Source organism: Myodes glareolus, chromosome 20 (assembly GCF_982192425.1).
Source record: "Myodes glareolus chromosome 20, mMyoGla1.1, whole genome shotgun sequence".
NCBI lineage: Eukaryota > Metazoa > Chordata > Mammalia > Rodentia > Cricetidae > Myodes > Myodes glareolus.
The window spans coordinates 44,671,432-44,688,884 of record NC_142045.1 but is presented as its reverse complement, the minus strand read 5'-3'; the positions used below and the strand labels follow the sequence as shown (position 1 = coordinate 44,688,884).

At 45.5% G+C, this 17,453-nt stretch overlaps 1 long non-coding RNA gene across 1 annotated transcript; it reads right to left on the bottom strand.

The window, feature by feature from the left end:
* Positions 1-1,406: 1,406 nt before the first annotated feature.
* LOC146890043 (uncharacterized) lies at positions 1,407-14,194 on the bottom strand. Its single transcript, XR_014999244.2, has 2 exons — positions 13,849-14,194; positions 1,407-4,041 (listed from the first exon to the last, which is right to left on the bottom strand). It is a non-coding gene; the product is annotated as an uncharacterized LOC146890043 (long non-coding RNA).
* Positions 14,195-17,453: the final 3,259 nt, after the last annotated feature.

Here is a 17,453-nt window from a genome sequence, read left to right as displayed (position 1 = left end):
ATCTCCACTAACACATGTGCCCTGAGCTCAGTCTTCGTTCACATCCGTTTAAGAGCCCTGGAGGACCACAGCCTCTGCCTTTATGTAATCTCTCCCGAGATGCCTTCAATGTATGGACCTTAGGGAAATGTGTGTAGGTATGAAAGGGAGTGTGTGTGGGGGTAAAGTCAAGGTCACATGGCCCTAAAAACCCCACCTTTCTCTCCGCCTTTTGTTCATAACTGGGAAGTGTTGTCGTAACTTTCTTTGGGAGATAAATGTTCTAGAAGCTTGTGTCAGTTGCTAATCGAAACAGCACCTTGGCCGGACAGTGGTAGTGCACACACGCCTTCGATCCCAGCACTCGGGAGGCAGAGGCAGGTGGATCTTTGTGAGTTCCAGACTAGCCTGATCTACAGAGTGAGTTCCGGGATATCCAGGGCTACACAGGGATACCGTCTTGAAAAAACAAACAATCCCATACCTGGATTCTGTTCTTAAGAAAAAGAGAATATTTTTCACATTTCCACTTTTTTTCTTTTGTACTCAAAGATAACCAAATGTCTGTGGCGACCTCTCTTCCCCCTGTGCATTCAGAGCCATGGAACACTGACAGCACTCGGGGAAGGTCATACCTGTGCTAAAGTCTGACTCCGAGCGTCAGCTGGAGAGCTGGAGCGTTGCCAATCCAGAGACAAGCGAGCAGTGGTGGTCTTTGTCCCCTCAGTGTCCTTTAATTGCCTACTTCAGAGTGACCTCCCATCCTTAACTTTCTGTCAAAACCTGTGGAATCCATCATCAGTAACTTAGCAACCACCTGGATCTACCAGCCCCAAAGCTAAGAACATCCCAAGCCGACATCTGAGACAGAGTGGAGTTTTATCACTTTTTAGTAAAAGCTGCGATTTATGGCTTTCTTCTGTTCTGTGACCCTAAGATTCAGGGACTTCCCTCATACCGGAGTGTGGCGTTAAGACAACAAGAATCTGTGTTCTCTGGCTATGGCCACTTGTGTTTTACGAAGAGCAAACTCTTATTTCTACAAATGGGACTTTGCTCTGGATGAACAAAACCAGGGTACTGTCTCAGTTTCTAGAACTGCCAAGACCCCGCCCCCTGCTCCCAAGCTTTTCTGACTACCAGACGACTACCAGCAAAGAGCAGAAGACAGGAAGTTCCAGGGATGGACCATTGTCATTGAGCCCTTGTCATGGGATGTTTGACTCGCTGACTTATCCCTGTCTTGCAATGGCTCTTCCCATGGTGCTTCCCACCAAGATTAAATGCGTTTTTCTTCTTTAAAAAAAGTTTCTGGGGAAATGAATGGGATGGAGATGCATGATGTGAGAGACACAAAGAATGAATAGGAAAAGAAAAGTTTCTGATAAGTACTACTCTTAAATTTTTGAAATGGATTATAACAAGGCTTATTAAAAATTTATCACACTTGTTTATTTATTGTGTGTTCTTCTGGCTGTGAGTTGCTTTTATTGGTTAAAAGCAACTTGAGCCTCTGGCAGGGAAGAACAGAACTAGGCAGGAAAAGCTAGACTGTATGCTGGGATGAAGAAGGGCAGAGTCAGAGAGAAGCCATGGAGCCACCGCTAGAGTCAGACATGCCGAAACTTTGCTGGTAAGCCACAGATTAGTGGAGATGGGTTAAATTAATCTAAGAGTTAGCCAATAAGAAGCTAGAGCTAATGGGCCAAGCAGTGATTTAATTAATACAGGTTCTGTGTGATTATTTTGGGGCTGAGCAGCTAGGAACTAACTAGCAGCCTCCTTGCAACAATTATGTGTTCCTGTGCCCTCTCTCACATACACTTGGAGGTCAGGGGACCTTCTGCCCTGTGGGCCCCCAGGATTGAGTTCAGGCTATCAAGCCTGACACCAGCTGTCCTTGTTCACTGAGCTATTACACTAGTTCCTTACGGTGTCAAAATTTAACCAAAAAAAAATTAGCTGTGCCCATTTCTTCCTTTCATATGTAAGATTCGGAAGAGCTCCAGCCTTTCAGTTGATTTCATGTTCTCAGAAGGAATGACTACTAATTCCCTTTGTCTTTGCTTCTCACGTTTTTACTGAACTGCTTCTTGAGGCAGGGCTCATGTAGCCCAGGCTGGCCTTAAATTTACTGCAGAGCTGTCTCCACCTCTCCAGGGCTGAGATTAGGGGTTTGCCGCCATGTCAGGTTAGCATAGTGCCAGTGACAGAAACCAGGCCTCGATGGGACCCTCAGTTAAAATTCCACAGCTTTGTTCTGCTTGTCCTCCATCCAACATAATATGCAAGAATGGCAAGTGCACATAGAATCTGGCCTCCGATTTAGTTATTTTATCTGCAATGAACAAACTATCTCACTCCTGAATTTTTTTAATTCCTTTGTTGTTGTTTCCTGAGACAGGGTTTCTCTAGCTGTCCTGGAACTCACTATGTAGACCGGCTAGCCTCAAAGTCACACAGGTCCACCTCCCACTGTCTCCCAAGCGTTGGGATTAAAGGCATGCACCACCATGCCCGACTCTTTAATTTGTTCTAGACCATTGCTAACAACCCCTTTGATGGACTTTTGTAAGGGTTAAATGCAGGAGGGTTGTACAGTGCCCCCTCAGCATGATGCCTGGAGCACAGTTCTTGTTCAATTACTTTCTGTCCCTTTCTCCTAGGTGTACACAAGCGCAGACAAGCCATTTTTCCTTCACAAAAAGGGGGAAGGGTAGAAAAATAGCAAGATCACCATGTTAGCTTTTTACCAGAACTCAGGATCCTCTAAGGAAGGCATTTCCGGCCACCTTGGCAGGTTGTCTGGACTTAACTCTTTTTGGGTGCCCTGGCTGCATTGCTTGGGTCTGGTGCCGCCTCAGGCCTCCTCCTAAGGAGGCTCATTCCTGGCAGACAGAGCCTCTGATTGCCTCACACCCCTGCCTTCTGCCTGCTGTTCTCATTTCCCCAATTCCGGAGCCAATGTTCTCCTTCTTCAAATCCAGGGCGCCCTGAGGATGGAAACCCGCAGGGAGGCAGAATGAATTTAATCCTGTTGTCATTCGTTTGCATTCTAAACTGCTCGGCAAGTGTGTGGGGGGGGACGGGGGGGAGCAGCTCCTTCCAGAACGTGCTGCTGCTGAGAGCAAAGGGAAATGGATCGGAAAAGCAGATGGTTCAACAGTTCACACCGCTGCGGGGTTAACGTCCCTCAGCCTGGAGCCCCAGGGTGGCAGCTCCCGCTTGGTACCCCCATCCCACCCCTGTGCACCACCTCTTTGTCTTAAGAGGCGTTTCCCTGTAGGGAGAAATATTAAAACGTATTAAGATGTTCGGCGAAAGGACTAATCGCGGTTCCTTGTTATAAAAACTGGACATTTTCTGGTTTTCTTCCCCCATAATCCTGAAGAATTGACGCTTAGGTCTGGGAAGGTTGATGGAAGACTACCGGGAGTCAGAAGAGAATGTGAGGTGGGCTCCATTTTCACAGCGCGCCCGCCAGTTGCTCCCGTCAATGCTCCCGTCGGTGCTCTGCTCACTGCCCAAGCTCTGTCTTCCCTTCAGAATCCTGCGCCAGGGCTGCCATGTCCCTGATGAGGCAAACAGAGTCTGCGCGTGCTTCCCATTGCTTCGGTGATGTGCTCAGGCAGCTTCCTTAGAGAGGAAACAGAAAATAACTCACTCTGCCTCTTTTCTTCTACTCTGCTTTGTCTTTAGGGACAAAGATGGGGTGGGGTGGTTATCGGCCAATACAGTTCTAAACGCTTGTTTCCACTACTGAAAATCTTGGGGAGTCCCTTCATGATTGCCAGGTGATAGCAGGGCGCGTGGTTTCATTAGCAAAATAATTGAAGAAAAATGAGGGGTTTAAAAGAAAACTCCCAAAGCAGACAAGCTGCAAAACCTCAGCAGCTTCCCAGACGGAGAAAATGGAAGAGAGAAGGAAAAGGCCGAGTCCTCCGAGTTAAGCTGCCACGGAGGTTAGGCAGCAGGCAGCCACTTGGCAGGGAAGAGTAGTTTTAACAGAAGCAAGGAAATCTAAAGTACCAGAAAATGCCCTACATCAGCTCTGGCCAGCACCTGAAAAACAGAAGAAAAGAGAAAAGTTACTTCTTAGGGTGCAGAAAAGCAGACGGCCCAGCCCAGCCTTGTGGTGGTTTGTAGGGACTGCACTAGGAGAGGGAATGCTGGGAAGGAAGTGTGCATTACATATTACATCTCGCTGAAGGATTAATTACTCCTCCCATCTCCTACAGGGCTTAGGGTGAACCTACTCTTCTCTCACCTTGAGTTCCTGGGGGTGGCATCTTACTAACTTTCTCACTCTGTCAACAAGTGCCCAGGGAACAAACTTGAATGGAGAACAGATTTTCTTTTGCCCAGTTTTGGAGGTCTCATTTGTTTGGCGTGGTGTCTGAATGGCCCCCATGGGCTCACATATGTGAGTGCTTGGTCCCTAGTTGGTAGGACCGTTTTGGGAAGGATTAGGAGGTGTGGCCTTGTTTGAGGACGTATATCACTGGGGGTGGGGCTTGAAGTTTCAAAAGCCATCAGGCCTATCGCACCGTTCGCTTTGTGGTTGTGGATCAAGATGTGATCCATTCCTCCACTCTGCTGCCATGAACTTTAACACCCTGAGGCCAAATTAAATGCTTCTTTTATACATTGCCTTAGTCGTGATGTTTTACCGCAGCAACAGAGATGTAATCGGGACAGTTGGCTCGTCTGCTCCTGGGCTAGAGAAGAGGCAGAGATCCATGATGGGGAGCATGGGTAGCCCAATGCTGAGACCTCACTACAGTTAGGAAGTGAAGGAGAAAAAGATGGGGCTCTGGATCCCTTTAAAGCCGTGCCCTCAACGACAGGAGGCCTCTCCTGAGGATCCGCCACTTTATGCTGCCACCACCTCCTCTCTGTGTCAAACAAAGGGACTGAGCCTCTTCCGCAGAGTCTTAGGGTGGGTGTGGGGGCAATTCAGATCCAAGGTACTACAGAGAAAATCTCCTGTCCCTGGAATCTAAACAAGGGATCAAATTAAAAGGACCTCATCAAATATAATATAAATCAGCTCCTCATACCTGATCACCCTGGCCTGCCTGCAGCAAGACTTGAATTAATCCAGGCTCTCTCATCCTGGACCTTTTCATATCAGTCACTTTTGTTGTTGTTTTGTTTTTTGTTTTTGTTTTGTTTTGTTTCTTGTTTTTCGAGACAGGGTTTTTCTGTAGCTTTGGAGACTGTCCTGGAACTTGCTCTGTAGACCAGGCTGGTCTTGAACTCACAGAGATCCGCCTGTCTCTGCCTCCTGCATCCCAAGTACAGGGATTAAAGGCGTGTACTACCACTGTAAGTCCCGGTCTCTGGCCTCTATCTTTGGAGGCCCCATCCCTGTGCCCGCCAAGCCTAGACCCCTCCCCAGAGAAGGGTCAAGATAGCCCGCCAAAATCTTGACCACTCCCCCAGTCTGTTTAAACTGCTTACCTGGAAAGTCTCCTCGGGGCTACCCAAGAGTGCAGGAGTCCCATTAAACCTAGGTATTTATTTTTTTAATTTGGCTTGTGATTTTGGCTCGATTGGGATTTTTGCGTCGGTAGAGAGCTTGTGTTAGGGAAAATCCTAACAATCACCACCTGGCTTACTCACTTCTTATCCACCATCTTGAAACCCCAGGCTGCCACTACTTGGCTGTCAGGTGTTCTCATACTCTGAGGATAACACAATGTCTCCCCATTTTGAGAGTTTCAAACCTTAGTACCTCCTGAAACAGTACCAAAAGTTCTTTTTCTTTTTAAGATTTATTTGTTTATTTTATGTATATGAACGCTCTATCTGCATGCACGACAGCACATCAGAAGAGGGCATTAGATCCAACTACAGATGGCTGTGGGCCACCATGTGGTTGCTGGGATTTGAACTCAGGACCTGTGGAAGAGCAGTTGGTGCTCTTACCTGCGGAGCCATCTCTCTAGTCCCAAAGAGGTCTTTTTACCCTCCTAACAAGGGTGCTGCTGGGGACAGATCCAGGGCTCACATACTCCAAGCAATTGTTGCACCACCGAACTACATGGCAGACGTCCGCTCCTTTCTCTAACAGTTCGTTCTTTAAGTTTTCCAAGCTTCGGCGATGCGTTGACGAGACCTCCCAACTCACCACTCAAGGGCTACCTGTGGCTTCATTTTCCCAAGCCCTAGCTTACGTTGTTGACATAAACTTAGCTCGTGCACTAAGATACTCTTTGTAATTGAGCATTTAAACTAAAATGCTTTTGACTAACGTGGCAAACGATGCAGGAAACGAGGTGACAAGAACAGCAGGAACTTGTGTTTGGGGCCACAGCAGGTGTCTGTATATTTAATTCCTGTGGTTCAGTTAGGCTTTCTAGCTAATGTCTGGCCTTCATTTTGCAAAGAGGAAGCTAGGAGAAGCTAAATCATTTCTCACAGGTCACATGACTCAAAAGCAGTGCAGACTAGGTTTAGCAGTAGGTCTGACTGAAAGCGTTCATGCCTCCCAAGCAGCCGGGGCAGGGATGAGCTTTCTCACCCTGAGCTGACTTCCAAGTCACAGAAGAACTGCCCCAGGTGGTGGCCAAGGAGGCAGGTGGACCAGTTCACTATTTGGAGTAAGATGAAGAGGGCTAGCGACCAGTCAACAGCACTTCAGCAGATGGGCACTCATATCAGTCCAGAGAGCCTGTCAGCTGCTTCTTGCTGCCTTTTAAGCTGGGAGCCAATCGGGAAGCAAATAGAGATGAGATGTTGACTGAGAAACCTGATGTCCATCTTGGCCAGCTCAGCTCCCATCCCTCTTCCTCCATCAGGGATGCCTGGTGGTTAGTGACTGCGGCCAGGCTGCCTGTAGATGTCTCTGTTACCTTTTTTACTCAAAAGCACATGTGAGCCTACACCAGCTTTTTGGTGACAAAGTACCCTTCAGAATGCCCACATTCATTTTTTTTTTATATTTTTTAGGGTTTATTTAACTTTATTTTATGTGCATTGGTGTGAGGGTGTCAGATCCCCCAGAACTGGGTTTTCAGACAGTTGTGAGCTGCCATGTGGGTGCTGGGAATTGAACCTGGGTCCTCTGGAAGAGCAGTCAGTGCTCTTAACCGCTGAGCCATCTCTCCAGCCCCCCACATTCATTTTTTAAAATGTTTCTTCCCTTAAACAAAATAAAACGAAACTTTTACAAGTTGAACATACTCCATTGTGTCGAGCATTGGTCTTCTGCAAGACTTTCCAAAGTTTCTTGGATCTGGGGATGTCACTCCTGGGTAGAAGGCCTGCCTGGGTTCTATCCGTAGAGCCCCCAACACAAAAACCAGCAATAAAATGAAATGATTCCATTCTCAGATCGGTTAGAGGAAATGACATTTTCCTAGAAAGCCGTCCCTTTCCAAGGACTCTAGGGTCCCTGGAAGGCATCAAAGTGGTGTCTGAGGCATCTTCCGAGACATGATGGCCTGGTCACCGTGGTAACTGCTGTCCCAAATGTCATCAGTCCTGCAGTTACTGCTGTCCCTTTGGTCACTTCCCTTACTTTCCCTCACCCAGGAGGCTCCTGTAGATCTGGCCCTCAGGACTGAGTCTGAGTTGTCTATGCTTGACCAAAACAGTGTGCCCATGTTCCCTTGGGGGTAGGGCATGCAACTTGATCATTCTAGACATGCCAACTTTTCAACATAAAGTGAACTAGACCTTTAGCCTTTGTATTTAACTTTGTAAACTGTAGTTTTGATGCCCAGCGGCTTGTTGATTCTCCTATTGTAGTTACTAGATACTGCAGGTGGTTGGGGTAGGTGCCCAGTCACCGTGGACAGGCAGGTTCAGGACGGGAACACCTCTTTGTTTTTATAGCGGGGAGCTATATTATTCTGTATATGTGGTGGTGGTGGTGGTTGTATAAGAACTTGGGACATACATATCGAGTCTGGAATCTTTCATAGCAGGCTTCAGTTGTCAATTCCTTGGATTCAGTCAGTGTATGGTAATGTAATATACCATTGAGAAAAATTGGGGTTAGGAACATGCTTGGTCTCAGGATCACTTCTGCAAGCACAGTAGCTGTTGATAGTCAAGCCAATTCTTTATCTCTCGGGCCAGTTTCTTCTCACAGAGCTAGAACTTTTGCCATGGTGAGGCATACTCCCAGTGCTCAGGAGGCTGAGGCAGGAGGATTGCTACAGGTTTGAGGCTAACTTAGGTGACACAGTGACCTCCATGCCAATTTGGGTTAGAGTGTGAGAACTTGTCTCAAGAACAAAATAAAACCTCCCCATCCCCCAAAAGGAAATTGGTCTTTTAGATGTATGTTAATAGTAGAAAAACCAACGTGTTGGAGGGAGGGCTGCTTGTTGGTACCTGGCCTCCTCGCTAGCTTAGACCAGAAATAATCACACAGAAACTGTATTAATTAAATCACTGCTTGGCCCATTAGCTCTAGCTTCTTATTGGCTAATCTCTTACATTTTAATTTAGCCCATTTCTATTCATCTGTGTATTGCCACATGGCAGTGGCTTACCGGCAAAGTTTCAGCATGTCTGACTCTGGCAGTGGCTCCATGGTGACTTTTTGACTTCACCCTTCTTTCTCCCAGCATTCAGCCTACCTAAGTTCTGCCTTGTTATAGATCCAAAGCAGTTTCTTTATTCATTAATAGTAATCATAGCACACAGAGGGGACTCTCACATCACCAATGTTTTCTTTTGTTGTTCTTTTTTAGATGATCGTATTTTAGGCTACGTGTCCTGTGTGTAGGAACTGGATTCCCACCTCATGATTGGGTAAAAAACAACTTCAGTATGAGGTGTTTCCGTCCTGTCTCTGAAGGTGATACAATGTTGTGCTCCAAGTGACAGGCAGAAGGAAGTAATGCCATCTCACCTTTGAGATAATAGAAAGTCACTGAGTTCTCACTGAAGGAAGGCAGGCCGTTAGAAAAGTCACATGAAAGGTAGGAACACAGAATTTTAGATGGGGACAGAGAAAATCACTTGGTGTGGATTAAGACCTGCCGTGCAGTGAGACTCGGTGTTCTGAGTCACTCTGTCCCCTGAGGAAGTCGAGTCAGGTGGCAGGGCAGAGCTTCACAGTATAATAAATAACTCAGCAAACAGGGATTGATTGGAGGAGATTTTGATCACGATTGGCTTTGGGTTCACTGACCCAAGACAAAGTTCACATCGAAAATGTCTGTGCTGAGGAGGACAACCACGTCTACTGAAGCCATAGATCTGTTCCAACTTCGTAACCAAGTGATTAACAAGACACAAAAAAAGGGGCGGATGTAAAAAATTTACCCCCACACCTGTTTTCTGCATCCTTAGGTGAGCACTCTTACTTGCCAATCGCTTTTCATCCTGACAATTCTGAATCCACTCTAAGGCTTCATTCCCAGGCTTCCTTGTAGAAGAAAGTATTTTACTTAATATGTTCTACAGGTCAGCTTCACATGCAACATTGTCAAACCTTCCTCTCAGATATTAAAAGGTGCCTTCGTCATTCGTCATTCAAGATTTGAACGGCGATGGGTATGCATACAAAGGAGACATTTCAGGTACGGTTCGTCGTATGCCTGTGTAGGCGATAGCCTCTCTCTTATTCGATATAAGCTTCATTTTTATAGTTCCACCGGCTCTGCAGGGCTTAAATTTCACAGAGGTCTAGCAGTTTTCTCTTCAATTAAAAATATCTAAAAGGTAACCACCATATAGAGCCATCCACCCACACAGGGACCCACAGCTCCGCCTCGTACGCCGTCCCACATAACCTCGGGATTAAGTTTGCCAGCGCATTCCCAGCAAGAGCTTTTCTCTTCAGTTCTGATGATTTACCCTTGAATGACTGCTTCCCTTTTCAAGCAGAGACCAAGAGCTGTTTCTCCAAGTTTCCCTGAGAAACAGGTTGCCTGAGAAATAGCTGCAGGCAGCGGAGCCAGGGACCTTGCCCACGCTTGCCCTTCCTCTCCCATTAGGGCTCTGGGGTGTCACCCTTGGTTCACAGCCGGCATTTGTAAGATCATTACTAGCCTGGGGGAAGGGCTGGGATTTGCAAAGGTAGAAGGCGGATTCTGTTCTCCCGGGAAGTACCTGGGAACTAGAAGGCAGACAATTCCCATCCACAGGAAGGCTCGCTGAAGAAAATATTTCAAAGTATGGCCGTGATATTTTCCTCCCACCTCCGAATCCTATGAAACTCCCTGCCGTTGGGCTCCGGATGAACACCTCAGGGAAACTCACTGAGAGTAGTCTCAGAGGTCAGGGCTGCCGCAATCAGCAACCTCAGAAATAAGTGTCTTGTCACTAGGCAACAGAGTGAAGCTGACCTCAGAGAGCAGTCCCGGTAAAGTTCCACTGGTCTCCGTGTGATACCCCACCCGCATGTCAGAGATATGGCCATGTGCTTCTTCATGTTCAGACAAACAGATGGACTTGTGAATTCCTGTTCTTTTCTTGCTAGGCTAAGCCAGCCTGGCAATTGGCATTTGAGAAGAACTCATTGCATCGACACCTGCTTTTCTCTGTGTCCGCTCACCCCAGATCTCTTCGCTGTGTGCCCCTGATATGACACTTATCCTTTGAGCTTTGTTTAGTTACGTTTTCGACATTGGCTTTCTCTCTCATCTTTTGGGTAAATCAGATGGTCATGAGCTATTGTCTCTTCACCCATCCTAAGGATCCCCTCACCTTGCTTGGGAAATAACTCTTCCCTCATGTTTCTGCCCATATCTCTGTTTATTCTGAACCTTTCTTTGGAAGATGATTGTGTGGGAAATGACATGCTGGAGACAAAGCAGCTACTTCTACAATGGCATTCTTTCTCTCCGGCCCAGTTAAGGTAAGTTCCCTAGTTAGCTACTTCACAAGACTGAGGCCTCCCTTTCCAGGTTCTGGAGGTGTGGTCCATAGGTCCATAGCCTCTGTGAACAATGTATGATACAGCATCCTTCTAGTCTGCATCCTGATTGATTCCATAGAACTGACTCGTTCAAGGTGGCAAGGCCTGGTGGGCTGTGAACAGCAATGTCCCTCGACTCCAAACTAGCCATGGCATCTGTGAGGATATAGCAGGCTATCTTGTAGTCTTCAGGTGGAGAATATAAGTTCAGACCATTCATATTTCTTCAGATGTCTTACTTCACTTCAACAATATAGTTAGCCTTTTCTAGTTTGAATTTCCTTAGCATTCATTTTTTTTTGTTACTCATAACACCTTCATTCCCTCTTAAGTATTACGTATGTGGCACTGAGTGCTATCTTCAGGAATTTAATTATTACGTGTTCTGTCTTCTGCTAGTTAAGGGACAGAGGTATGACCTCACCTAACCTCAGTGAAACTGACAAAGTAGCCAAGACAAGGAGACAATGCAGTGACTCCCTAAACAAGCTCATCCTGCTTTTTCTGTGTGTTCTGTCTCTGAATCTATAGATAACCTGAATTTAGCTCATGTTCGGACAGATTATCCTATTCCCTATGAATTGTATGAGTTCCTATAGCCTCAAATACATTCCTTTTGGTCTAAGTTGGTTTCTGTTTCCTTCACCCAAAGAATTCTAACACAATCGGACAGTACCCTAAGCTATCTGAAGCCCACTTCCCATGGTCAGAATGTAGGTTTTGGGTGGTGTGAACAGTCTCTTCCTGTAGCACAGTTATCCCCTCTCCAACTTAGGGATTAGGAACAAGACACCGCTGAAGGTATAGACATGACAATAAAACACCTTTCATTTGTAGACCTTGTGTGTCTCCTTTCTGATTAGAAATCTTAGTGAGAGCGTTCATCCATTCACTGACTGATATTTAATGAACACGTCCTTTATGCTAACAACTACTGGAAAGATGATAGAGAATAAAACAGAAAAGACATGGAACCTTGATGATTCTGCTCTAATAGACACAACTAAAATTAAGGCAATATACAAAATATAATCCTGCTGCAGCCAGGGTTACACTTTTACTTATTAGATTTATTGATTTATCTTATGTAGAGAAGTACACGTGGAGCTGAATGTGCCAAGGTGCACATGTGTAAGTCAGAGGACAGCTTAGAAGGAACCAGTTCTCTCCTTCCACCGTGTGAGTACCGGGGATTGAACTCAAGGAGTCAACCTTAGCAGCAAGCCCCTTTACACGCTGAGACATTTTGCCAGCTAAGACTGTGTTCTGGCTTTTCACTTTCTAGCATGATATGGAGTAGCCTTAAGCATTCAGTTGGTATTTCTGGAGGGAGTAAATGAATCTACCTTCCCGGGAAAGGTGCTGACATCGCAATAAATGCATTGTTGGCCACAAACTGTGTCCAGACTTAAGATTGGCACATAGGAATGCAGGAGGGGAGAAGCCGAGATGCTCTCAGGGGTAGGCCAATCTAACAGTTTCCATTACTTTTTTGTCAAATGCTCAGTGCCCCATGGGTCACAAAAATCACTCTGTGAATGAAGAATTTTACTAGATGGTAAATATGATGACAGCTAATCAGAAAGTCAAAAGTGTCAGAAACACAAATGAAAATAAGCAATGCATAAAGAAAATGTAAAGCGTGGTCTTACACAGAGTAGATGGCACAGGGCCCAGACCTTACGATAAAGTCAGGTAGGCCTTCCCTGATCCGGCTTCACCATCTCATCTCGCCTTTTAAGCGGTTCTAGTTTATTTTAATTTTTAAAGATTGCACTTTCTTTTGTTTTCCACCCTGGTACATCTTTTCTTCTCCTGTTTCACTAATGTTGTTTCATTTCTAATGTGTCATTAGACCCAGCTGTTTCCATTTCAGTTTCTACTCAAATGTCTGCCTGTCAAAGGTCACCTCATCTGGGATACACGCCTAGATTACTGGCAAACAGGGTTTCCGATAGACATGTAGAGACAGGGTAGGTTCACCAGGAAGCGCTTGCCTTTGATCGGGAGGGGTCTGAGTGCTTAGACTCCTTCTTACTGCGCCCAATGACAGTGTTTGTCCTCTGTGCTTGGAGGATAAAGAGCAAATGAATCATTTTCCCCAGCATCGTAACTGGCTTCTAAATTCTTCTCTATTGAAAAGTCAGCTGGAGTCAACTTAATGGTTGCCAGCCAGTTCAAAGAGTTTGGGATCTGGTATCTGCTGAAAAGCAACTAAGCAGCCAGGATGTACAGATGAATAAGGGCTGTGTAACTACCTTGCCGCACTCAGCACTATCTGAAGAGAGCAGAGGGGAAGGCAGAGAGAGAAAACATACACTCGCTTGGGCCATGAGTGGGGTTCCTGTTTGAGCATGGCGAAGCCGAGACTATGTTCTGACAGGTGGCCTGAAATAGCAGGATTTAGATGGGGCTCACAGCACACAGCTGTTTCCGAATGAAAAGAAACCACTACGGCAAGTAATCGAACACTTACTCCGCGAAGATAATTCAGACACCCCGAGATAAGGAAGGCTCGATTTCTATCCCCCTGCAGATTTCAGCGTCAGCAAGGAGCGTCTACTCCAGCTAACTCAGCAAAGGAACCAGCAAAGACAAAATATACTGCCGCAGTATGAAAAAGAAAAGGCTGGGAGAGGCGGACTCACGTCGCTGGAGGTGGAGACCCAGCAGAGAGGAGGAAATTATTTTAGAAAGGGGAGGAGCAGGATGGGGTTCACTAAATCTTATGGGGTTAGCTAGAGGGAATGTGTTGGAAGAAGGAACTGGAAAGGTGGGTGAGTCTGAAAAGGGCCCTGGGTACTTTGACATTGCCTTAGAAATGAGAGCTCCTCAGTCCCCTTCATAGTTAAGGCCTACACTTTTTCTCTGAAGTGACTTTAATAGACCTTAATACGTCGACATGCAGCAGTATGATCCTTCAAAAGAGGAGCCAGCTGTACAGCAATTAGAAGTCGCAGAGTAACAAGTATCTATTTTATACTTACTAACACAACGTGGAAACGAAGTCCAGCGAAGGTAGATGGTGGGTTCGAAGCTCGGGCAACTGCTAGAATGAACTGCACAGAGGAAACACTGGTCAACTGTTGTGGGAGTATCTTCCGCTGCCTCAGCCTAGTCGCTGGAGCAGGAGCCGGGAGCAGGAGCAGGGACCAAGCGCCGGAACCAAGAGGGCCTGATCCGGATCTGTGTCTCTTTTTAAAAGAGAAATATACCACGCCCCAGTGGGCTGGTATTTCAGCGGCTATTGGCTGACGGAGCGGAAGTCGCTCCCCGCTGCACTGTGGGCTCGTGCTTCAGCGACTATTGGCTGAGGCAGCGGAAGATACTCCCACAACAGTCAACCAAACGAGAAGCGGTAATTGGTTCTCCGAGAAAAATAGAACAGTTCCTTGGCTTTTCTGGGCATAAGTCACCCAAATGGGATCTTTCACATAAATTCAGTAGAATAAACAACTTGGCCTACTCACAGGCATCAGTGTGACCGCTGGCTGGCTGCGGGGATGGGGGGGAGTTGACAGACAGTCACTTTTGTGGATATACAGTCTTTTGCAGTGTCCTTAGAAGACATTCATAGGAAGCTTTCAACTTTATGAGAAATAATGACAATGGTAACATGTTGAAGTTTATGTGTGTGCCTGTAGAAGTGCTTATATTACTGAAGTATGGTAGTAGGGGTATGTATGTGTGTGTGATTGTATGTGTTCATGTGTGTGCTGGTGCACGTGTGTGTGGGTGTAGGTGCACAGGTGTGTGTCAGTGTGTGAAAACTGGAGAACGACCTGGGGTGTCATTCCTCAGATGTTCTTCCTGTGTTTTGAGACAGGGTCTCTCCCTGTCACAGAGCTCCTGAAGGAGGTTAGGCTGGCTGATAAGCCCTATGGAACTGTGGAACTGCCTGACTGTCTCTTATGAAATGTCATAGCCAAATTATTAAAGCACTATCAAATGTGGAAAATCATATGGTTATCTTAACACAGTCTTTCACAGAAACATTACTTTCTTAAGACATAAGGAGGGGATTACGTTGGAAAAGACTTGACTGTCTTAATCTGTGTCTGAAGAGAAGCATAAGCAGGTACTATGCCAACAATGGCACATGGCTCTGGTGCACACATTGTAGGTGCTGAAGCATGGGTACCCAACAATATAAGCCTTAGCTGTCAGCACATTTGTCTTTTTCTGCTTTTGATTTGGGGTGCTGAGGACAGAACCCAGGACACACGCTAAATGCACACTCACCCCAGAGCCACACTCCCAGCAAAATGTGAACTCTTGTTTCAACAATTTTAAGGGAATCCAAAGATACTTAGAAATTCTTTGAGAATTTCATACAGGACTCTGTGTGCTATACAATGGAACTTAGACACCAGGCTGAGACAGGACGATTGCCAGTCTGTCCTGGGGTGCCACAAAATCAAACCAATCCAAAACAAACAAAATATAGAGCCAGGTACTTGTATTACTATTCTACTCACTGGCCACCCTAGAAAGGCAAAACTACTAAGAAATCTAGTTAGTGGTTCTTGGGGGTGGGTGAGAGGAGAAAACTGATTGGGAGTAGGCAATGAGCCTTGAGAGGCTCAGAAAATATTCCCCAACTCAATTATGCTAGTGAGTTTATCAGACTCATCAAAGCACCACAACCTTGCTGGGCACAGTGGCATATACCTAGAATCCCAGCATTTGAGAGGCTGAGGAAGGAGAATCAAGGTCATTCTCTGGTACAAAGTGAGTTCAAGGCTAGACTGGGCTATATGAACCCATCAAAAAGAACAACAAAATAAAAATTTATTAAACAATATATAAAAGTGAATTCTGGTAGATCTTGCTTTAAAATGCATTTAACAGGACTTGTGCCAAAGCAAATTGTACTTCTGTGAGTTAGCAGGGGAAATGGAACTTAAGATGTCATTTATCACACTATCCATAACCAACAAAGCACCAGGGAGCCTTGCTAACATTGTCTATAGCTTTGTGTGAAAGACACATCACTCAAGTAAAGATATAAATAATGAAGGAAACGAAGAGACTAAAATATATAAACAATTCAGTTAGCAAAAGCTCACCTGTGGAGTCATTATCTGAAACAAATCAGAATTTTTAAAATTGTATTTTGTTTACACGTGTGTGCACAGTTCATATATATTGAGGTCATGGCCACTGTGGGATCCTTTCCTTCTTCACCCTGTAGGTTCCAGAGATTGACCTCAGGCTTGGTGTACATACCGATGCTCTCTGAACCATCTTGCCAGTCTTGAACGAGATGTTTTAGCAATCAGAGTTCAAGTCTCTCTCCTCTCTAAAGCTCTTGGGAGATGCGCTACACTCCCAAGAAACTAAGGCAAGATTCCGGGAGGAGACGTGAGGACTCTCAACACCCTATGAAAACGTAAGGAGCTACTGATGGTGGTAACTCCCAACGGATGATGCTGGTTAAAAGCTACACATCAAAACACAATGAGGAAAGGGGTCACTTTAACAGGCAATGCTGGTTACGTCACTGACTCAGAACAACTAAGATATTAGAGGAAAACAGAGGACAATGCCATCAGGCCCGTGGGATGGAAAAAACAAATAAGAATCTCTTTTTGTTAACATAAGCCAATTAGAGGAAGAGGGCAGAGTCTGAGAAGACACTTGCACATATTACCCAAAGGACGTACTGACAATGGCAAGGGAGCCTGCAAGCCAAGAAACCTAAGGGGGATCATGGGTGAGTTCTCTCCAAGTTAGAATATCCTAAGTATACTTTTATGCAATGCTTAATATCATTAGTTGCCCAACTGATACAAATTTAAATATCAATGCACTATTAATACATGACTAGAGGGGAAGAAAGAAAATTAAGTAACTGCTGGCAAAATGTTGAGTGAGAGTCCTGTATAGAGTTGACGGAATGAAAATGGGTGACACCACTGCAGTAGCTAGTAAAAATATTGCTTTATTAAAAACAAATGCAAAAATCTATGTCAGCTGCAGTACCTTAAGAGACTCCAAACAGAATTGAGTATTCACTGTAAAGTGGTACATTCAGCCAACAGTGGGCCACTCTAACATTTATACATGGACATGGCTGAGAAGTTAAGGCACCTGCTACTGACGGCCAGTTCAAATCCCCAGAAGCCACATAAATGCTGGATGGGCATTGATGCCTGCCCATTTGTAACTCCAGCACTCAGAAGCCAGAGACGGGATCCCCATGGGCAAACTGGCTAGCGTTGGTGAGCTCTGGATTCAATTCAGGAGACCCTGACTCAGAGAATACAGTAAAGAGCAATGAAGACTCCTGATTGTCAGCCCTGGGCCTCCACAGATACACAAGACCATCCAGACACACACGCAAACACAACTGCACAGACACAGGCAAATACACACAAATCCCTACATATAAGAAAAAAAAACCTTGGAAAAAAAATGGAAATCTAAACATGGTATAAATTTCAAATTATTTTATTGTATATTGGGTTGTTTTATCTATCCTGTAATGGAAAGCCTGGCAGGCAGATCTCATATCTTCACAGTAACATTAGCACATATGTTGTATAATGAAAATCTCCCAGAAATGCAGTGTATTCTTGAGTGTATCTCA